Here is a 23,016-nt window from a genome sequence, read left to right on the forward strand (position 1 = left end):
TACTATGGTGCAGCATACACTCGGTGTGATGTGGGAATTTGTCTATATGGCTTCTGTTGCTAGATCACGATCTCGAAAAAGTAAAAAAGCGTCTCTAAGTAGACAAATGCAAACAGGTGGGATGTCTTTGTAAAAATAGACTTGATTTCATTTTTTTTTCTCCTCTTGTTATTATTACAAATATATTTTCCATTTCGATGTAAACAGGGTGCTCAAGACAACAAATAAAGAACCTACAGCTCAAACAAATTTAAAAACTAAAAAGTATAGGTCAAAGAATGCAGCCTACTGGTCACCCATTTTTAAATTGAAATTTGCATTATCAGAACAATAATTTGACAACGGTTTAAAAGCATTATTTTTAAAATGAATGTGAATGTAATGATCAAATTTGAAACACCCTGTTAAACAGAATTGAAAAATAGAATCTAACATCATGCTTCAAGTGCTTTTGAAGATTTGTGTGACTTGATCTTGCGGCATGTGTTGTTCCTATGTGAACGATGTTTGCTCTCCAAACTCCACAACATCCAGATGTTGCTCACGGCTAAAACGATTTGCAAGATTGTTCCGCAATAACTTTATCCATTCATATAAAGATACAATATACAAATCTATGCGAATAGCTACGTATAATGTTTTACTCTCTAGGGAACAACTATAGACATTATACAAATGCGAAACTATAAGTAATTTAGATGCATAGCTAGATACTTTGCTTAGATACAAAGCAACTTAAAAAAAGATTGTAATTCAAAAACCTCTGTGCAAGTGGCTTATAAGTTATTCAAAATGCCTATTTCTCTACATATTCCTTTTTATAATTTGAAATTACTCTCTGCAAAATGCTAATTAAATTTATTGCAAAAATAAATAAAAATAAAAATTACAGTAGGTTTATAGTACGTGAGTATGTTTTATATAGTTTTGTGGGCTAACTTAACTAGACTTAGGGATTGTTATATGTTGTATAGTATATACAGCGAGGTATTATGAAGTGGATAATTTTGTATATTTTTAATTTTTTAATTTTATTTTTGTTTGTCTCACGCGCGTGCGTTTTGTATGAGAATAATATGGCAGGTAATCAATTATTTAAATTGGATTAGTTAGATGGTTTATTACGGAGCAGTTTTTTTTCTGACTTTATTTAGACAGAGTTGAACGTATGAGTAGGTAAACCAACGACGAACCAACGAGTCATTCAGACAAGTTTATAAGAATAACTGCTTTGGAATTTTGTGTTGTTTCTTTGCATTGAGGAAGTATTTTGTGTTATAATGTTATATAAGTGGATGTTGATATACAATAATTAATTATTATTTATGGATTTTTTATTTGTTAAGATTTTTTATAGAGTTGGCGCACAAGGAACTTTTATTTTATTAAAGGTAAAGTGTATCTACCTTGTTGAAGGTTGGTACTTTACTTATTAATGAATTGCTGGATAAAGAGTAGTCCGTTTTTTAATTGCAAAAGTAAGAAAACGCAACTAAAAACTTCTTCATTGAAGAAACGTTTTTGTAAATTAATTCATTTATATGCACACAATCATATAACAAAGATATGTGCCCATATTGAACGAAGATCCTTTCAATAAATTTAACTTCTGTTGGATTAGAAATTACCTTTCTAACCGTCTGAGCCTGAAATTCAAAAAACAAAATCTGGTGTCCCCCAGGGCTCCGTTTTGTCTCCGACTCTCTTTCTCATATTCATAAACGATCTCTTGTCTGTCACTTCTAATCCATTAAACTGTTTTGCCGACGACAGTACCCTCAGCTTTTCATATTCGTTTCTAGGTTTACATCCTTGTCCTACAGATGTCGAACTTCAACGGTAACGTGTGATTAGCACATTAAATTCTGATCTTGACAGCATTGTTTAATGGGATATCAAAAACCGTGTAGAATTTATTTTTATTATTTATTTATCGATGCTGTCTCCTGTCATTTAAGCGTAACACACTCCTAATGCCGCTATATATGAGTGCCACTTGCACCCGGAAAACCAATCAACTGTTAGTATTCGGTATGTGTATCACATATCACCTTTTATGGAATGATCACATATTTGACTTTGCTAAAAATGCTGCCAGATGCTTAGGATTTCTCCTTTCTGATTTGACTGTAATTTACAAAGCCTTCATCCGTCAAAGGCTTGAATATAATACGTATATCTGGCAATTGCCCCTACAACAAGTTTAAATCTCTTGGATATAATTCAAAAAAGAGCTTTAAAAATATCAGGCGATAGAACTATAATCGAAATGGTAGAACACTGTCGAAATGTCTCATGCCTTTTGTTGATTTATATATACTATTTTGTATTTCACCCCTTAAACGATTTAGCCGTAATACTCGTACTTTCAAGAATGCTCATTGAGCTCAATTTCGGACAGGATCAAGTATAGAAATTTTTTGTTAAATCACAGTAAAGGAACGGAGACCCCTCGCCACAAATTATTTTCAAAATAAAGTATACCATTACTTTTCACTCGAGTTTTGAAATAAATAACTTATTGTGAAATCAAGTAGATTCCTTTAGTATTGAACCAACACATATGTATATGTTAATATAAACATTTCGAGATTTTTGCTACGAAAAATCGTTGATGATTTTGTTGAAATCCAGTTCTCGGAGTAAATCGCTTTCAATGCTTAAGAGAGATAGCTTAGCTTTGATAGACGGTTTCGTCATATCGTGGTTCAAATGCCTTTTTTTATAATTTTCATCTTTGAAAATGAGCCCCCTCTTGTGCAATTTGTTACCATCAAAACCAAATACATTCTCAATGCAATTTCAAATTTTTGGAATATTGCCCTGAAATTTTGATTTTCGAGAACTTGGTAGACATTTTTGATTTTGGAGAACTTGGTAGTAAAATAGTTCAGCGATTGATTTGTTCCAAAGTAGTTTTCCTTTTTGTATGAGTCAATTAAAGACACAAATTGAACCAACTCGTTACCAAGACTAGGCTGTAAAACATCACCAATGCCTCTGCTGAAGAGTGCAAATTTTCAGCATCGATCTTTTCGATGTGATTCACGAATCCAAATCTCGAACATACTGGGATGAAGGCGGATACTTTGTATTTCTTTGGGTGACAGATTTGCGTCTTGTGCTTTCCAGTAATCGAGCGGATTTAACCGCACATTTTTCGTTCTGGTGTGGGTGCGAGATTGTACATATTCATCAGTATGAGATATGTTTTTGGCTGCTTCCCCATATTTATCACAATCATTTCGTCTGGATTCCACGAATGATTTCAATCATTTTCGGGTCTTGCAACATCTTGTTTGTAGCGTTGAATCGCTCCAAGATACCGTCTCAAAATGTTGCAAACAAAGCGGTTTCGAGACCACTCATCTTCTGTAGGAGGTGCGCTGCTACATTCCTCACGATGTCTTTTTGCTCTTTATTGAAAGATATGTTTGTTAGAGCTCCTTTGATTTCCGAATAGCCGTTGACTAAGGCTTTCGTAGCTTCAGCCCTACAAGACCAGCGAGTGTTGCTGAGCTTTTTTTAAGATTAAGAACTGGCCGCTCTTCTTCTCCGACAATTTTTCTATTAGAATTGGGTGCCGCTTTGTACTGGCTGTGATCACAATTTTGATTTTATCACGTCGTAAAACAATGTCTTCAACTCGTCCATAGATTAACTAAGTTTACTTCTAAATAAAAAAAGGACATTTTTATTCGCACTCGATATCCCTCCGACTGAGTTCTCTAACAACCTCTTTTAACAGTACTTAATCGATACTCAATTAAATCTTAGTTAACTTCAAAAAAATAAGATATATACTCCACCTTTCTCACTCGTAATAATGAAACTCCAAATGATTCACAAACTATCTACAACATATTTGCTACTTGTTCCAAATAATCCTTAACCGATGAATTTTTAATTCCAGTATTTAGAAAACCTATCTAACTACAGTCTCGGTCCATTACTTCCTCGACCAAAAGACCCTGATTTGATCAAAATAAGTAAAATCAACTGATTTAAAATTTCTCACTTTAGCCTAATGGTCTCTTTAATATATTTCTAAATAAGTTCCGCTTCACTATCTTCTCCGCATTTCATATTTGTGGAAAAACCCCTTTATTAAGCCAGCTATCAAAAAGGCCCATATTCCAAAAATTGAGAGCGTCTTCTACAATATGTTAAGTTTTCAAATATTTCATTTTCTCTAAAGAACATGGTTTTCAGAAATTTAACTCTAAAACTACCAAATTTGTGTAATTCGTGCCATTCACGCTCTCGGTGCTTGAAAACATAAACAAAGTTGTATTATTATTATCATCTTTATTTTTTCATTTCAAAAATTTACAAACTTCAAAATCTTTAGTTCTAAGTTTGTAAATTTTTGAAATGAAAAAATAAAGGTAATGATAATAATAATAAGCAAATATCCAACATCTTAATCATCTTCTGCTTTCTAGGTCTTTTAACTGTCCAAATCTTTAAAATTTTATCTTCCTTAACATAAACAATAGTTATTTGAGATATACTCAAATATTTTATCTTTCCATCCACCGCACCTCTTATCGCACGTCTTCTTGCTTATAAAAAATGCTCTTCAACATTCGGAGAATTAAAAATGGACCGAATTAAAAATTGACCTCGAAGACCATTTTCACTTAAAAAACTGGATTATTTTAAAATAATTTGAATCCCTTATTACCGAATATATGACGATGTTGGTATCAACTGGCTTGGGAAAAAAAATAGAAGCGTAAGTACAGGGTAGTACCCGTAGCATGATGGTTAGTGCGTTGGACTGCCACCTAATTAAAAAAAAAAAAAAAAAAAAAAATAATTTTCGCGGGTACTGCCTCTTGCGAGGAATTGACAAATCCTTCAAGAGTAATTTCTTGTCATGAAAAAGTGCTTTCTCAAACTAGCCGTTCGGATTCGGCCTAAAATTGTAGGTCCCTTCCATTCCTCACAACAGTACTCGCACACAGGAATGGTTGAAAGTTGTAAGTCACTAGGCCCTGGTTCACAACGGACTGTTGCGCCTACCCATTTTGATTTGATTTGAAGTAACAGGTGTTTGTTAGGTTTGTGGTATTAATCTGGCAATACTTTTCTGGAACTGGTGTTTTTGACAGCTGTCACTTGATTTATTTTTAGGTTGATTTGTCATTTTACTGCACAAAATTTTCTAATCTTGCAAATTTATCACTTAAATAATGGTTTATTTCTCGTGACGGATCATCGACCTCTTTACGACTAATATTCGGTCCAAATAATCGATCAGCAGAGTCAGTAATTCGAGCAACCATGAATCAGATTCGCACCACGTTTACTCTAGTGGATAATACGATTTCTCAAAGACCGCATCGCTCTACAGTGCACACTCAAGACGCTATAACTGCTTCTATCGAATGGTTCCATCCACCATTGCCTACAATAATTGAAACGGTATCCATCATCTTATTGGAAGATTTTGCGAATTATCTTGTTTTGCAGGCTTACAAAATTCAATTCATTTAAGAATTGTAGCTGAATGAATCTTAGTTTGCAGACTAAGAAATTCTAACTCGTTCAAGAATTGAAGTTTAAAAACTATTTATAGCTTCGTTCATTCGGTGAATGTATTCAAAATGATTCCGATTTTCACAAGAAAATTTCGTTCAGCGATAAATCTCATTTCAGTCTCTGTTTTTTGTGCTCTATGAGCAGAGGTCCATATTTCTTCAAAAAGTACGTAACCGTCAATTTTCGTGCTTGAAATTGAGGATATTAATGTTAACGATTGTTTTTCCTAAATCTGCTGGCACTACATTTCATACAGCAAATGAAAGTATCAATTTTTTGGAGGAAGAGGTAAACAACATATTATCTCGCGTCTTGAGTCTGTGGTGTGTTCTCCCAAAAAGTGCGATTTAAAGCTGCAGGTTCATGTTTAGTTGTTTTTCTACAGGTTCATGTTTAGTTGTTTTTCTACGTCTAAAAATCACACTTTAGAAAGAAACGTCGCTAGAATAGGGGTAGTATTTTCTAATTGCTTTGTCCCTCAATTTAGTCATTTAACATCTTCGATTCGACATCCGACTATATTTCATTAAAATGTTCTTAGTTGTTCTCTCATTTAATCCTTTTGAACAATAATAGCTGAAACACAAAAACGCTTCAGCTTCAGCTTTACCTTACGTTTACGAGTTCAGCCATATGCTTTCAATGCATGCTACCACAATGAAGCTATGACCTCACGTTTCGTTTAACAATCGTTAGTAAAAGAACGTCATGTTACGTAATGTGACTTTAAACAGGAGCTCTAGATCAAATTTGCTAAAAATTTGCTTTGTCTGACAGCTCAACAGCTTAAAAAAAGTCAACAAACAAAATACATTTGCTTTTGGAGGGATTCCCATTGCTTATTAGAAAAAGTTAAAAGGTAAGTTATTGAAATTTATGTAGGTACATTGAATAAGTATACATTTTTTTCTTGAAAACGTTTTATTTTTGTAGAACAGAAAATGAGTTTCGAAGAACTCTTCATAGATTGAGCTGCCGGACCCACAGACGTCTCTCAGTCTGCGCTCCTCTTGCTTCATGAGCTGAACGTACCCACGATAGGCTGTGTAAGCAATTCCCGCGATAAAGTGTCAGAAGTGTCATTTTAGAAATTTCATATTAGAAATGTTATTCAAAGGCCCATCGTAACGCAGACGAAGCCGAAACTGAGGCGTGTTTGTGTTTCAGCCATAAATCTTTTAATTTAAACCATTATCTTCAAACAGAAGCTTATCGTCTTCCTTTACCGATCAACCTCAAGGAATCAAAACAAATATGTTTGAGTACTTTTATCCATTCGATCAGTTTTTCACTCAATTTTGTGTCTAAACAATCGAACATTTTTATCACATCAAACCAACTCGAACTTCACATAACCTTGTTCAGACTTCAAATACTATGTTGGTCATACAAAGCTCGAAGCTAACAACACAACCCCAAACAGTCTTACCAGTTTACCATACACAAACAAATTGATCGATCAGAGCGATCGTCTCGTCAGACGGAAAACTTTTATTTTCAACCATCTACACCTAAGTTCCTATATCGTCGTTTGCCTCCTCCATAAGTAGTGCTAAATTCGTCTCCAATTCCAAATTTAGTTAAGAAAAAGCAACCGAAAGCATAAGACGTGTGTAGTTTATTTTCGATACAAATAAAATCGCGGGCGCGTATTCCCACAAAACAAAATTTATTTCGAAATAAAAAAAAACACAATAAACCGCGATCAAAAGGTAAAAAAATACCGACAAACTTCTCTCTATCGTCTATCGTCCCTATTCTCTTCTCTCCTCGTCCTCATGGGTTTTACCGACTTTTTTTTTTGTTCAAGCTGTGATCTTTGATAGTGCAGTGTTATTTTTTTGCTGACATCCGTGATATTTCAAAGCGCGCGATCTTTGACTAAGTGATTAAGATGATGATGGCAAAAAAGAAAACATACGAATAACAAGCAAACGATAAGATATACCTCACGATCACCTGTTTGCTCTGATCGTGTGACTTGATAAAAATAAAAATAAAAATAAAATACTGCTGTGCCTTTGCACGGATATTTCCGGATGTTTGTACTCAGACGACAAACAAAAATGACGACAGCGATAATGACAGCGCGAACGTCACGAATACTAGATACCTGCATAACTTGGAATTATTGCAACAAGGCGTTGGTTAATTTTGCACGATCTTGTCCAATGAAAAATTTATGAAGTCGATATTTCTTTTTTCGAAGCATATCCGGCTTCATGTAGGTACTTATTGTTGAAGATCAGTTAAGGAAATGCATTTTTGGAGTTTCCTCGTTGGTTTGATCGCTGATCGCTGAATCTCCGGGAGGACACCATTTTGTGCAGAAGTCTGATCTGACTGAGGATCGGACTGTATCAGAATAAAAGTTGTCCAGTTAGGATTTGTTGTCTCCTGAACGATTTTCAAAAAATTTAGTCTGTAAATGATCTTCATTTACTTAACCGGTGATTGAATTGAAGATTCTCAAGCTTTGTACATTAAGATCACCCTATCAACTCATATCGATTCTAACAAGAGGACTTCATCAAAAATTGTAATTTAGTCAAAATAAATTTTCAATTACGGAAGCAGTAGTCTAGTGTGGAAACTTCTAAGAATGTGAAGGCTTAAAAAACAATCTCAAACTAAATAAAATTGAGTTTGATTTCGATTTAGATTTTTAAAGCTTTTGTATGAAGTTCACTTGAATACAATTTTCCCAATTAATTTTGAAGTTAAATGCCTTCTTTTTCATACTGAATCCGTTATAACGTTGAAATTTAATTAGTCGTTATATAAAAATATGTCTTGAAAGCGGAACCGACCTAAGTTTTAGGTTTATCCAAAGTGATCTTCACTTACAAAATAAGTGATCACGTTCTTTAAGTTCTTGTCGATATTCTTCAAAATTTGCATTTTTATAAAAAAGTGATCGAATTGAATTGAAGCTCGATAAGTAAATTTGTTGAATGTCATACGTTTGTGCAGTTTACTTTATTAACATTATCTGTCTGTAAGGTTTCTGTAAAAAAGGTTGATCATTAGAGTCTTCAAAATATTCAAATCGATCGAGATCTTCAATTAAGTCTCATTTTTGTTCCCGATCGATTTGATCTTCAATTGATCAGTGAAAAGAAAAAAGAATTTATATAGACGAAGCTTGATTCTTTGAAATAAATTGAAAATTTTTTGAGCACAGTCTTGAGTGTTGAAACCTTAAAAAATGCCCAAGCTTATCTGAGCATCCAAGAGAATTGGTTAAAAAACGTCTTTAAGTGTATAGTTTAAAAAAAAAAATCATATAAAGCCTACAAAGACTTCTCTATCACTTGTCAAATGTGTGCGTCTCTATTTTTAACTTCCCTACTTATAATTTGTGCCGAGGAATGTAATTTTTCCTGCTACCTACTACTTATGCGGTCACAACATCATATTACGTGAGCAGGCGTTTATAATGCGAATTTTTTTGGACGTCTTTCTGTTTTATTATAGCCACTGCCCGTTTGCCGTCTATCCAGTTCGAGCCGCAACCATAACCGCGCCTGCCCCAACATAGACACTTTCGCAGCCATCATCATCATCGTCGTGATCGTCATCAGCGGCGTCGTGATCGTCGTCGCATTTTCACTTTCTTTTGGACTTGAAAACTTGGGAAGCAAGTCGTGTGTTTTTTTTTGCCGTTGTTCCTGCAGCTGTAATGCCAAAACATTAAGACTCGCGTCGGAGGCGTGTAGTAGTGACCAGTTGCATTCCGTTCGTTCAATTTTGTTGTTGTTTAATTTTGCGGCAGTATTTTATTTTGATTGTTGTTTGTTCTTTCTTCCATGGATTACCTTTTCCGCTTTAAACGTGAAACATAGAGGAACACAAAAAAAACCGTTTTGGCCATAACGTAATCATATATCAGATGAAAAGCTTGTTTTGGATTCGGACAAAAAGAAAAGAGAAAAAGAAAGAAGAAAAAAATGTTGATCATCGCATCATACGTGTCTTTTGGTAATTTCGTTCCGTTTTTTTTTAAACTTTTTTAAAATTTCAATTAACTTGGCAAAAACAACAAAATATGACAAGTAAAAGAAAGAGGAAAAGAAAAGAAGAGAAGAGACAAAAGTGCGATTTGTCAAGCGGGTTTGCGCACTTGTTGCATACAATTTGTTTCAACCATCAAGCTTAAAGCGTTGCCTTGCGGTAGTTTAATCGTCCAACAATTTACTCGCTTTAAACAACGTTAATTTATTTCGGTGTCTTTCTTTACCATCATCCTCTCTTATTCTCTATTTTGTAAAAGCTTTTCGCGATTAATTTCGTTTTAGTTTAAATTTTGTCTCTTAATTTTTTTTGCTGTTGTTTGTTTAAATATTTACTCTCTCCTCTCATCGTCGGACGGGACGATCGCGGTTTGATCATATATTTGTTGTGTGTTGGATAAGCAATTTTCATAACGGCATATATTTAAGCCAAGTTTATTTAGTGGTACAAAAAAAGAAAAAAAAAAAAGAATTAAATGAAAGAGGAAGCGAAAAAATGGTGCTATTACATATTATTTGTAATTTCACTTTCTTTTGAAAGAAATAAAATAAAAATGTGTTTGCACATGGCTCCGGGCGACGACAACGGGCGGCCATAACCGTAATACAAGTACAAGTGTTTTATGTACCAAGAGCATGTGGAATTATTATTTTGTTTTGTGATTTTTTATTTTTTGAAATTTTTACATAATCTGACGAGAAAGAGAGGGAGAGAGAGTGAAAAAAAAATTAAATATCTTTTTGTTATTATTTTTGTTTTTTTATTTTATTTTTGCAGTTTTTTGATTGCGATTGAAGAAAAAATAATAAATGTGCCAAAATGTTTGTTAAACTAACAAATACGTGCCAGTAAAAATTTAATTGTATACACAAAAAAGTGAGTGAAAACAAAATATTTTAAATATAATTCAAATGGTTTAAGATAAATATTTGAAAAAAATCAACGACTAAAGGAATTTCAACAAAAGTTTGGATAAGGAGACCATCAAAGAGCATAAAACATCTGAAGGGAATTTTCAATATCCTTAAAGCTCTTTGAGGATTTTCGGATTAATTTCGATTTAATTTTTTTGACAAGTTTGGTAAGTTTCTTTGCGTTTTGTTTACATAACAATTTTAAATTAGACAAAAAATAGAATTATTAGTTAAAAATGTTGTTTTTTTAAATAATTATCGAAGCATGTTTTATGCAACTTTTAAAAATTGGTAACGTAAATTATATTCGTGTTTTTTGGAATTCCATGTAGGTATAGAGCAGTGCAAATTTTCCAAAAAAAAAAAAAAACAGATTCTTCGGGTTTATATTTTTAAAAGTTGAACATTTGTCGAAATAATTCAGAAACAAAACAATACAAAAACAAGCTTAATTTAGATGAGAACTTATTTAAACTGAACCCGAAATTGGAGACTCAAATTTGACTTTTATCAATGGTGACGGCCGGCGGTGTCACGGACCGGGTTTTTCGAAATGTGTTACTAATATTTGGTGTTTTTATTTAAAATATATGCTCCTTGACAATGAAACAATGATTATAAATTAACAGAAGCTCTTTTATTACAATATACAAATTCAAATTCAACAAAAAAGGGAAAAGAAGTTATTCGCAGTTTTTTGCTTACCCGGTCCCACAGACCAGCAGGTAACATTTGGCGGGATAGTAAAAGTTACAATTTAAAAGAGAATATTTAAAAAAAATATAAAAAATAATGTTTATTTTATATGTTTTTATATTTTATATTTTCCATTTTCAAAATTTAATTGAAAGGGTTTCGTTCGTAGATTACGGCCTAACTACTCATGAAGATCTTTGCGTGCAAAAAATGGAGGTATATTTCTTGACACTAACTTTATGCAAAATATCAAAGAAATATTACAGATTATATGACCTTATTAAACAAACAAATAAAAAAAAAACTTAGTTAAGTCAGCTTACAAAAATAAAACTTAATTTTTATTTAGTTTTACAAATATTAAGTTCCCAAAAGAAGTTTTTGTAATGGGTCCGATTTGTCAAATTGAAAATTTTGACATTTCTCGATGTTTCAAGGTCCCTAGAGTCGAAATAAAAGATTTTTAGAAAGACGTCTGTGCGTGTGTGTGTATGTCCGTGTGTCCATACGTCCGTACGTTCGTGACGTTTTTTTCGTCGTCCATATCTCAAGAACCAGAAGAGATATCGATTTCAAATAAATTTTGTTATACAGATAATAAGGCAGAAATTGCAGAAAGGGCTCTAAAGAAAATTGCGTGGGTGGTTTTTCTACCATAGCAGTTTAAAAAAATAAAAAAGTTCAAGATTTTGGTCTACCCTAAATATCTTAAGAACCAAAAACGCCAGGGACTTGAATTGAATGTTATTTAATATATTGTGACGTAATACCAATCAAGTATATTTTTTAAAAAATATCCAACTAACGGTTTTTTTATAAATCAAAAAAACTGAACAAAAATTTGTCACCTCGAAAATTTTACGAATACTAAATGATTTCATCTCCAAAATAATTTCGGGCAAAGAAAAATAACGTTTTTAACATCTGGTAAAACTTTGAGAAAATTCGAATTTATATTTTTTTTATAAAACCTACAAAAAAACGTAACTCAAAGTTGGTGAAAATTGAATTTCGACTCAAATGTCTTTTCAAGAATTTGAGATTATGTCTTCCAACTTATTTTAACTTATAAGAACTATTGTTTTTAGCGTTGTAAGTGTTTGACCAATTCTTTTTTAATACTTATTTACTATGTTTTATTAGGCTCTTTTGGGCTTTTTGTTTTTTGGAATGCGAATAAATAAAAAACTTTATTCCATTCTTTTACTCAACGTTTCGTAAGAATTCCTTACTTCTTCAGGGGATTTGTTTGTTCTTAATTCAATACTTGTATTAAATCACATTATAATTGTTAAAAACTCCGTATTGCATCCTCCCGACAGCACTGACACAAATTTAAAATAAATAACAAATACAATATAAAATAAAACAAGCAAAAAAAAATAAATCACTAAACTAGACGAGAAAGACATTTATATTACAGCTTAATTTTCAGGTTTTTAGCATTTGAAAAAATTTAGAAAAAAATCAAATTCAAAGACAGTTTTTTTACAAAAAATAAAAAATTAATACAAGTTGGAAAAAATTATTTTTTTAAACTACTTTTATCTTTTAAAAAATATTGTTGTCAACATTCAGTAAAATTTTAGGTTAAATCGAGTTGACTGTTGTTTTTATAAAAATAAAAACTTAAAAGAAATTTTAACAAGGTTGGTAAAAATTGATTTTCGACTCAAATAGCTTTTCAAAAATTTAAAATATTGTGTCCAAACTTTTTTTTATTTCACAGAAAATATTGGTTTTGATATTCAGGAGTTGCTTTTTATAGAATCCGTTTTTTCATAAAGAAAATAAAGTCTACAAAAAATAGTACTCAAATTTGGTTCGCTTCCTGATATCTTTCAAATTTGATTAAAAATCTATTTAACAAAACTAGATTTTCAAACTAAACTGTTTCTTGATATGAAAAATATTGTTGATAATTTAAAAATTTTTAAGAATAATTCAACTACTAACTTTTTATCTTAACCTAACTTTTAAGGAGGGCAAATCGGCAGACGGGATGGGAAGTTATCAGTGTGGGTCGCATCCCAGCCTCTTTTTAATTATGCAGTTGATTCGGGGTCAGCACAAAGATTGTAGGATTATACAAAAATTGAAAACATTTTTTTTTTAGTGTGCGAAATTTCATGAAACCATGGGTTACCAAAATTAGCTAGCTGAGAGACCTTATGTTGCTGCTTTAAAAACGCACTGGTTAAGGAGAGATTTTTGTGACACCAACACGATACAAAAAGCAGTTTTTTCTTATATAAATGCTGCTGACAGCGATTTCAATTCTGTCACGTTTTTGTTTTGTGTTATGATTGCAGGCAAAAACATTAGTTCTCAAAAAGTGCAGTAGACAATAAAACGCGTTAGCCTTCGCTGAGAAATGAAAAATGTAGGCCAACAAATTAATTATCTACGAACATTCCTTCGAGATATCATTTTTTCAACATTTATTTTCCAGACTCGAGCTGACTTAAAAATTCTATCCCCAGCTAGATCCTTCCGTATTTGTTATATGTGAATCATACTTTGCTACGGATATTTTTGCTAAAAAAACGCACCGAATGTCAAAAGTTTTCCTTGAAGTTTAAAAGAGTCAGCGGGAATAAGTGGCCCAGATGTCTTTACCCCTCGTTTCAATATACCAAAGAAGAATTTGACAGAAATAGTTAAAATGTGCTAATCTCACCGTTTTTCAAAAATATGATTTTGTATATGTTTAATACAATTCAACTGGAACGTTTTATAGTTGTCAAAACATTAGTGTATTTTTGAAATGGGTTAACCTGCCGTTTAAAAGTTTGAGGTCAATAGCCTTCTGTGTTTCAAGATATTTGATTACAAAATCTGAGTGTTTTTTACTTGCGCCATCTAGGAACTACATATGTACTTATATGTCAAATATTAAAAAAAAATTAAGTGGCGCAACATTCCATGACGAACCAGGGCCTAGTGAATTAAAACACTCAACAATTCTTGTATGCGAGTAATGTTGTCAGAGATGGAAGGGTCCTACAGTTTATATGCCGAATCCAAACGGCAAATTTGAGAAAGCACTTTTCATGACAATATTTACTCTTGGAGAATTTGTCAATTCCTCGCAAGAGGCAGTACCCGTGAAAAGAGTTAGGTGGTTCAGGCAGGGATTGAACCCAAGATCCCTTGCATGACAGTTCAACGCACTAACCATCATGCTACGGGTACTACCAAATATGTCAAGTATTGCATTCGCAAACATTTTAAACTCGAGATTATAATGAAATTTGACATAACGATGGTAGAGAAATCGAAAAAAAAAATGGTTACCCCGACTCCGATCGTCTGTCTGTCTGTCCTCGCCACTTGGACAAAGCCATTAGTCGATAGACTTCACATTTTAAAATTAATGTTTTTAGCCGATTTGCGTTAGATGATTTTTCCATTGTTTGTTTAGACTAAAAATAACTCTAGCCCCAGTAAAAATGGTTTGCCCGAAAATCAAAAGTTAGAAGTTTCTAAGAAACAAACCGAAATATTTTTTTTTATTTTCTTTAAATTTTGTTTCTTAGTTTTTCTTGTTTCAATTAAAATTTAGTCTTTTTTAATTGCTTCAGAACCCTCGATGATGAACTAATGACCCGATTTCAATAATGTTTTTTTTTTTAACCAAGCTCTTATACTGTCTAAATAGTATTTGATGATCAATAATGTTCTTGTTTTTATTTTTGATTTCTAAGAAAATATTATACATTTTTTCGAAATTCCATCCATCTATAATGGCTCATACTTTTTTCGAATTTAAAATATATTTTAAAACCGAGATTAAAATATGTTGTATATAAAAATTGAATGCAAAAAAAAAAAAAAACATTTTTAAAAAATGACGATTGTGAAATACAAATTTTGAATAATTATTTTATTGAAAAATCAGATGACATTTAAATTTTTGAAGACAAACCTTTTTTCAGGTAAATTTTGGAATAATAAAATACAGCAAATATTTTATTTTTAAGGTTTTTATTATAAGAAATCCGGTGGGATTTTACTATGAAAATTACATATTATTAGCAATAATATTTTTTATTCAAGGAAATAATTTTGAGGTTAACACCTTTATTTACTCTTGAAATATTCGAATAGAAAATCAGTGTTTACCAATTTTGTGTAGTATTTTTTAGAAAAATGTATTTTGGTGTTAAAAACAATGATTTTGTTTGTTACTGTTTTGATCTTAAATTAAATCAACGCATAACATCTTAATTTGCAAGTTTGAACTGATTGGAAGAAATGGTTTAAGATTTATGGCTAAGACGGTCCCACTTTTTTGACTTCTTTATCATCGCAATGTTATGTTTGAATAAAATCTCGAGTTTAAAATTTGTTTATAAAGCAAAACATGTATGTAAGTTGTCGATAAACCAGATTTCTTACTCAAATATCTTGAAAACTAAAATGGCTATTAAACTGAAATGCTTTAAATGTCTTTTTAACACATTTAAAAAAATATAACTTTTCATTTTTTAAGTACACCAATTAGAAGTTTTTTTTTAAATCTTTCCAATGCAGAAAATATTTTAAAACTGACCCTTTTTATGAACACAACATTGGTCGTTAACGTTAACTTCCAAACTTAAATCCCTAGGCTTTAACGATAAATTTGTTAGTTGGGTTTCGTCGTACTTATACAATAGATCGTACAGCGTAGTTTTTAAGAATGAGCGGTCATCATGTTTTTATACCAATTCTGGCGTACCACAAGGTAGCCAATTAGGACCTTTACTGTTTGTTTTGAACGTTAACGATTTACCTTCTCATCTATTTTAATTTACGTTGATGACATGAAAATTTTCAAACTTATTGACTCACTTGACGACTGTTAACTCCTACAAGATTATCTTAATAGTTTTGAGAAGGGTGTTTTATAAATAAGCTTTTACTAAACATAGACAAATGTAAATGTTTAGTTTTATTATTGGTAATGCATTCTGTTTTGGTCAATTGATTTTGAATGCAAATAAAAAACTTAATTTCATCTTTTACCCAACGTTTCGTCGCTAATCACGACTTCTTCAGGTTTTTTTTTTTTTTATGAAACAAATGTAAATCAATGTGTTTTACACGCAAACAAAATGTTTTGACTTTCAATTATCAATTAGGCTCTTCTTATTTGATTAAATTCTCTACTTTCTATGACCCAGGTATTATTCTTGACTCAAAATTAACTTTTAAAAATTATTATGACTATATTATTAAAAAGGCAAATAAGACACTCTGATTTATAAAACGGTTTTCACATGATTTTCGCGACCCTTATATTCTTAATCTTCTTTATAAATCAGTTATAAGACCAATATTCCAATATGGCTGCATAATATAGGCTCCCTTTTATTAAGTCCATATAAACAGAATAGAAGGAGTACAAAGAAGATTAATGCTCTTTTGCCTCCGTTTCTTCCCATGGTCCAATAGGCTCGAACTTCCGCCCTACAATCATAGGCTCACACTCATCACTCACTTTCTAAACACAGAGAGAACATTCAGCTGTGCTTTATTATAAAATCAATGGGTCAGTCATATCACCATCAATTTTCGAACAATTAAACTATATTTATAGCCGTTCAAGTATTAGAAGACAAGTTCCTTTACGTCTTATATCAAGCAGATCAAAACATGGTAAAAACAGTCCCCTCAACCAATTGATTTCAGTTTACAACAAGTATTTATTATACTCGTATTCCGTAATTTAAAGTAATTTTTTTCAATACTTCGATTAAGCTTCTTTAATGTAAGAACAAATGTAAAATTAGTCTTAAATTCTGACGTTAGTTTGTTTAACGAATTCAATAAATAAATCTACGTGGTCTTTTTTTCGTTTAATATTTCTTCTGAGCAACTTCTAAGATGTGAGTACTTGCAACCAAGTCGCCTTTTCCAATGTATTTTATATTATTGATTCTCGTACTTCTCTAATGGTATATGCTCCAACTGTCCTGATACTTGAAATTAGTATTCCTATTATAAATGCTTTTCATTACCTTACCAACAAATTAAAATAAGTTAATAAAGTCATAAAAACTATTATAAATTGTATAATAATTATTTTACCAAAATTATAGTTTATATTATTTCTTGAATGACAATTATTCATTGAATTTAATCCAAATCAATTATTTATAATCTCATTCATATGAATTTTGAAATCTCATTAGATTAATAGTTAAAAAACATACAAATTGATAAACAGCTTTTTTAATTAAGAAACACGTTTTTCTGCTATGGATTATTTTAATTTCTCTTTGTTGTGAAATTTAATTTGCTCTAAAACATAATTTATTTAAATTAAAGAGATCCACTAGAAATGGCTGTTTTTACATGTGATAGGGCAAGTATTGGACTTAAACTAAAAAAAAAAGAGGCTGAGATGCGACCCACACTGATAACTTCCCATCCCGTCTGTCAATTTGTCTTGCTTAAAAGCTTAAATTTGCGTTCTATTTTTTATGAAAAAACGGACTGTTGGATTTTCCTATAATAATTACTGAATATCGAAAACAATATTTTCTGTGAAAACAAATTTTTGAAAAGCTATTTGAGCCGAAAGTAAATTTTTACCAAGTTTTAGTATTGTTTCTTTTTAGAGTTTTATTTTTTGTAAAAAAACTGTCAATTCGATTTTTTCAAAATTTTACTGAATGTTAACAACAATATGTTTTTAAAGATAAAAGTATTTTTTAACCAATTTCTACAATTTTTGAAAAGATATTTGAGTCGAAAATCAATTTTTACTAACTTTTATACATTTTTTTTAGGTTTTTATTTTTTGTAAAAAAAACTGCCGTGGCATAATGGTTAGTGCGTTGGACTGTCATGCAAGGGGTCTTGGGTTCAATCCCTGCCTATGCCACCTTAATTTAAAAAATTAATTTTCGCGGGTACTGCCTCTTGCGAGGAATTGACAATTCCTTCAAGAGTAATTCTTGTCATGAAAAAGTGCTTTCTCAAATTAGCCGTTCGGATTCGGCCTTAAATTGTAGGTCCCTTCCATTCCTGACAACAGTACTCGCACACAGGAATGGTTGAGAGTTGTAAGTCACTAGGCCCTGGTTCACAACGGACTGTTGCGCCACCCCATTTGATTTTTGATTTGAAAAAAAACTGCCAATTCGATTTTTCTCAACATTTTTCAGAATGTTGAAAACAATATTTCTTATAAATAAAAATAACCATGTAACAAGTTTAGTTAAAATTTGAAATTTTTCTTAAATTACTACTTATTATTTTAGTTTATATAACGAAGTTAAAATTTTTGAAAGTTTTAAAAACATAATATTTTAATTTTTTAAGATATAATTGAAATTGTTATCAATTCGGCTTGATATTTGTAAAAATATTGTTTGGGCCTCATCAGAATCAATGTTTTCAAAAACTAAAAATACACATTTTTTAACTAATTTTGTTTAGTAATTTTGATTTCAAATGTTGGTTAATTCATTTTTTGATTAATTAAAATAACAAACACTTCAAGTATTGTATATCTTACAGAAATCATAATCCATGATTTATTTAACTTGATTCATTTTCGAGTTGTAACTTTTAAAAATTCATAACTTCAAATTTTGTATTAAAAACCTTGAAAGCTTTAAGACGCTTCAACTGTGAAAGCAAGTTCTTACGATCCAGTCGTGGATTTAATTGTTTTAATTCGATTTTAAAAAGACGCATCGTTTGCTATAAACGCTTCAAAAAGAATAACAAAATTTACACAAAAAACAAAGAATAACATAAACGTACCTGGTACGAAGTGGAACCGTTTTTGCATCTCACCTAAGAATCTAAATATTAGAATCAGATAAATCGAAATAAAAGCGTATCTACTCGTACTGACACATTTTTTGTTTTACTACAAAGCTCAAAAAATTTGATCAAGGCTTGAATTAAAATTAGTTTAAATTATTCATTTGTTCAACTACTGTTAAAAATAAAATGTTGATCTAAAAATAAAACACATTAAACTACTGGTGTCACACGCGCCTTTATAGTTCAAATGGCCTAGAACTTTAGAGGTTTTAATGCAATAACATAAACAAAATTAAGAAAATAATATTGAAATGAAATTTCCGAAACTAAAAATGAAAATATTGAACTAGCATTTTTGCAAATAATGTGTCAAAAATTGCAAGACTTTTTTTAAAATATACGAATTTGATAAATCCAATTTTTTAAACATTAATATCAATTTTTACCCCAATTAATTGTAATGAAATGAATATTAATCTTTAGTTCATTTATTCTCTGCATGATTAATTTATTTTGATCAAAAAAGAGATTAAACATTTTGGGTTAATATTTTAATTTCTTGATTGATTAAAAGTTAATTTTGGCTCCCTTTGTGATTAGCTTGGTAATTGTTCTTGTTTTTATTTTGGTGCATATTTGGTTGTATGTTTTTTTTTTAAATTTATTATAAAAAAAGCATATTTATTACCATCATTAACCTAAATTTACTGTGATTAGCCTAGTTGCAAACATTAATATAAAATTTGCTTAAAATTTAATTACTGTAAAGATTTAATAGTCATAGGGCTGCCATTGTGTAACTTATTAAAAATCCATCTTGTTAAAAAGTCTTTCAAAAAGTCCGTTTTAAAATAAGCTCTCCACTCATAAAATTTGATTTGTTACTTAAGTGATTTATTCTAAATATAGAAACAATAACTAAGTATAATTGACACTTTTTTCAAAAAAGGTCAAAATTATGCTCAATTAGTGTCTATACAAGGTCAAAAAAAAATAAATACAAGAAAAACGGAACAGAACATTTGTGTATTCACATTATTTTTAGGAAGCAGTAAAATTCATATTAAATTAATATTCATAAAAAAACTGGTAAAGTTAACAAGAATATATTATAATTTTTTCTAACCAATTAAATGTTTCATGTTGAATTTATTCTTTTATTTATACAAACCTGTAAGTCTGACTAATTTAAACGTTTTATTTTTTTTCTTAATTTTAAGAATATGAATAAATTAATAAAATTGCAAGTTTGAATATTAATTTATTTTGTGTGTTCATTCACAATAATTTGGATTTATTCAATTTTGATTTGAATATTTGTTAAAAACAGTTAAAAAAACAACAAACTGTCGGATTAAAAATGTTGGCAAAAATTTCATTATCATTTCATAACGTTTTGTATCTTATTGAATATGCGCATGATTATTAAGGAAGTGTGCCAATTGGCAAACACTAAAGTCTTTAGTTTTTTTTGACATTGCGGTTAAAACGAATTGAAGTTTCAGGGATGGACTAAATTTTTGTCTTTTGATAAAGATTAGAATGTGAATTCATAAAATGTTGTTTTTCAGTTCGATTAGAAAAATTGGAAAATGTTGACATTTATTTCTAGAATCTAATTCTATGGCTTTTAGGTAGAAGTCCCTGCGTTCGCATTTTTGAGATATCTTCTTTCTCAGGCCAAATCTAAATAACAGATATATCGACTGCAAAAATAATGTTGTTAAGATTTTAGAAAAATTTCATTTACAGATTTCTTACAAAAAATAAAAACCTACAGGAAATACTTTAGGAATTAGTTAAAATTTTGGAGTTAATTGGTTTACAAATCTTGATGAAATACCACTTTTGATGTCAATACTATTTTGACGTCCTCGATATACCCTTAGTCATGCAAAATTGCAAAAATCATTCCACTTCCCAAAAACGCTAAAAAAAATGAATTTATACCCATTTCTGTGTTGCCATTTTTGTCGAAAGGTTTTGGAAATATCTTTCAAAAATAAATTAACTTCTTTTTATCTACAAACTCACTGCCCAGCCCTTATTAGTCTGGTTTTCGGAAGCAACACAGCTGTGTTACCGCACTTTTAAACGTTACTGATAAAACTAAAAAAAGCATTAGATAAAGACGATGTTACGTTTCTAGTTTTGTTGGATTTTTCGAAGGCTTTCGATTCCAAAAACCAAGTCAATCTATGTAGAAAACTTATGCTAAATGTAATTTTTCATCAAGTTCAACTACATTATTTTTTTCTTATCTAACTGAAAGGAAGCAAGCAGTGCAAGTTGGTGACACCCTGTCAATTTTTGCCGACCACTTGTGTACCACAAGGTTCCATACTGGGTCCTCTCTTGTTTTCTGCTTATGTAAATGAACTTCCATCCTCATTAGTTGATTTTACTTGTATGCTGATGACGTTCAGCTTTACTTCAGCTGCCCACGTGGAGTTATCGAACATGGAGCTTTCTGCGTCAATAAAGACCTTAAGAGAGTGGCGAATTGGTCTTTGTCCAACGGAATTATATTGAACCCTAAAAAATTTGAATGCCTTGTAATTAATAGAAAGTCTTTCTTATTTTCCACCGATTGTTCTTAGTTTTAGTAGTCTTTTGACTTGGAATGTTCATGTAAATGGACTCGTTGGTAAGGTTTATGGAGTACGTTTGCTTCCCGTTAAAACCATGGTTATTCCTTTTCTGGTTTATGGTTGTGAAATATATTGTAACTGACCGAACGGGCGAAAACTTAATGTAGATTTCAATTCAATCGTTTGTGATGTTTTTGGATTACGTAGATGTGATAGGTATCTGATTTTAGACATGACTTTTGAATATATATAGAACTTCCCAGTTTGATTTTGATTTCCAACATACTTATCGCATACCAACCACAATATTGTTCAAACAGATCTCATCAGCTTATTATCCCTCTTTTTCGAGAGCATCTGTCTAGTTGCTTGGCCTACAAGCTTGTGCAATTTAACACCGCTGGACTATTTGTTTTGGGGTTATGTTATCTACGCAGATAAGTCTGAGACAATTAATGGATTTGAAGAGAATTTTCGGCGCGTTATTGCTGACATACACCCACAATTGCTGATTTCCATTGAATACTTTTATCTTTATTAGCCAACTTAATTTTTAGCTTCATTATTCAATTGTAAGTTTTGTATTTTTTTTCTTGAAAACCACATATCTTTTTGAAAACCAGACAATTTACAAGGCATTTTGAGTTTTTTTTTCCAATACAATTTTTTTTCTTTTTCTTTCTAAATATATTATCCCTATCTTTAATATTTAGTTGAAATATTTATAGGATTATTTCACCTGTACAAATTTAAAAAATCTTAAAAACACGATAAGCTATTTTTGATAAAACGGTTTTTAACAGAAACAGTCAAACACGAATATGTAATACAAAAATAATGTTAAAAACGAATATTTTTAAAATGTAACTAAACAGTTAAAATAGAAGTTTGGATTCGGAATAAGCAACTTAGCTTAGTAATGTATCTTATAAAACCAATGAGGCCAAAAAGACCAACGAAACCAACGAGACCAAAGAGATCAGACGTATGACACCAAGAAAACAAACGAGACCAGCGAGACAAACGAAACCACAGAGATCTACAAAACACAAATCTAGAGAGACCAACAGGATTAGCAGGAAAAAGGCTAAACACGAACAATGAGATAAACGAGACCAAAAAGACGAAGAAGACCAAGGAGACAAACGAAACCAACGAGATCAACGATATCAACGACGCTAACGAGACCGACGAAAACTACAAAACCTATGAGATTAACGAAACGCAAGTATAGGGAGTTTAACAAGTTTATCGGGATAGACAAAGGCAACGAGATCAACAAACCAACGAGCCCAAATAAACTAACGAAACAACGAATCAAAAAGACAAACGAGAACATGAGAACAAACGAAACCTAGAAAATTAGTAAGATCAACGATACCAATAAGACCAACCAAACACAAGTCTAGAAAGACCAAAGAGACAAAAATAGACAAATGATACCAATGACAGCAACGAGTCTAACGCGACCATGAAAACTAACGAGA

At 31.1% G+C, this 23,016-nt stretch overlaps 1 protein-coding gene across 1 annotated transcript in view; it reads left to right on the forward strand.

Annotated features, from left to right (window-relative positions):
* The first annotated feature begins 7,102 nt into the window (after nucleotides 1-7,102).
* The window catches only part of LOC129939965 (dual oxidase maturation factor 1), a 118,153-nt gene continuing 102,239 nt past the window's right edge, over nucleotides 7,103-23,016 (forward strand). Inside the window, exons 1-2 of the mRNA XM_056048172.1 lie at nucleotides 7,103-7,259; nucleotides 10,339-10,642. The gene's annotated coding sequence lies outside the window, so the exon portion shown is untranslated. The remainder of the gene's footprint in view (nucleotides 7,260-10,338; nucleotides 10,643-23,016) is intronic.

Source organism: Eupeodes corollae, chromosome 1 (genome assembly GCF_945859685.1).
Source record: "Eupeodes corollae chromosome 1, idEupCoro1.1, whole genome shotgun sequence".
Lineage (NCBI taxonomy): Eukaryota > Metazoa > Arthropoda > Insecta > Diptera > Syrphidae > Eupeodes > Eupeodes corollae.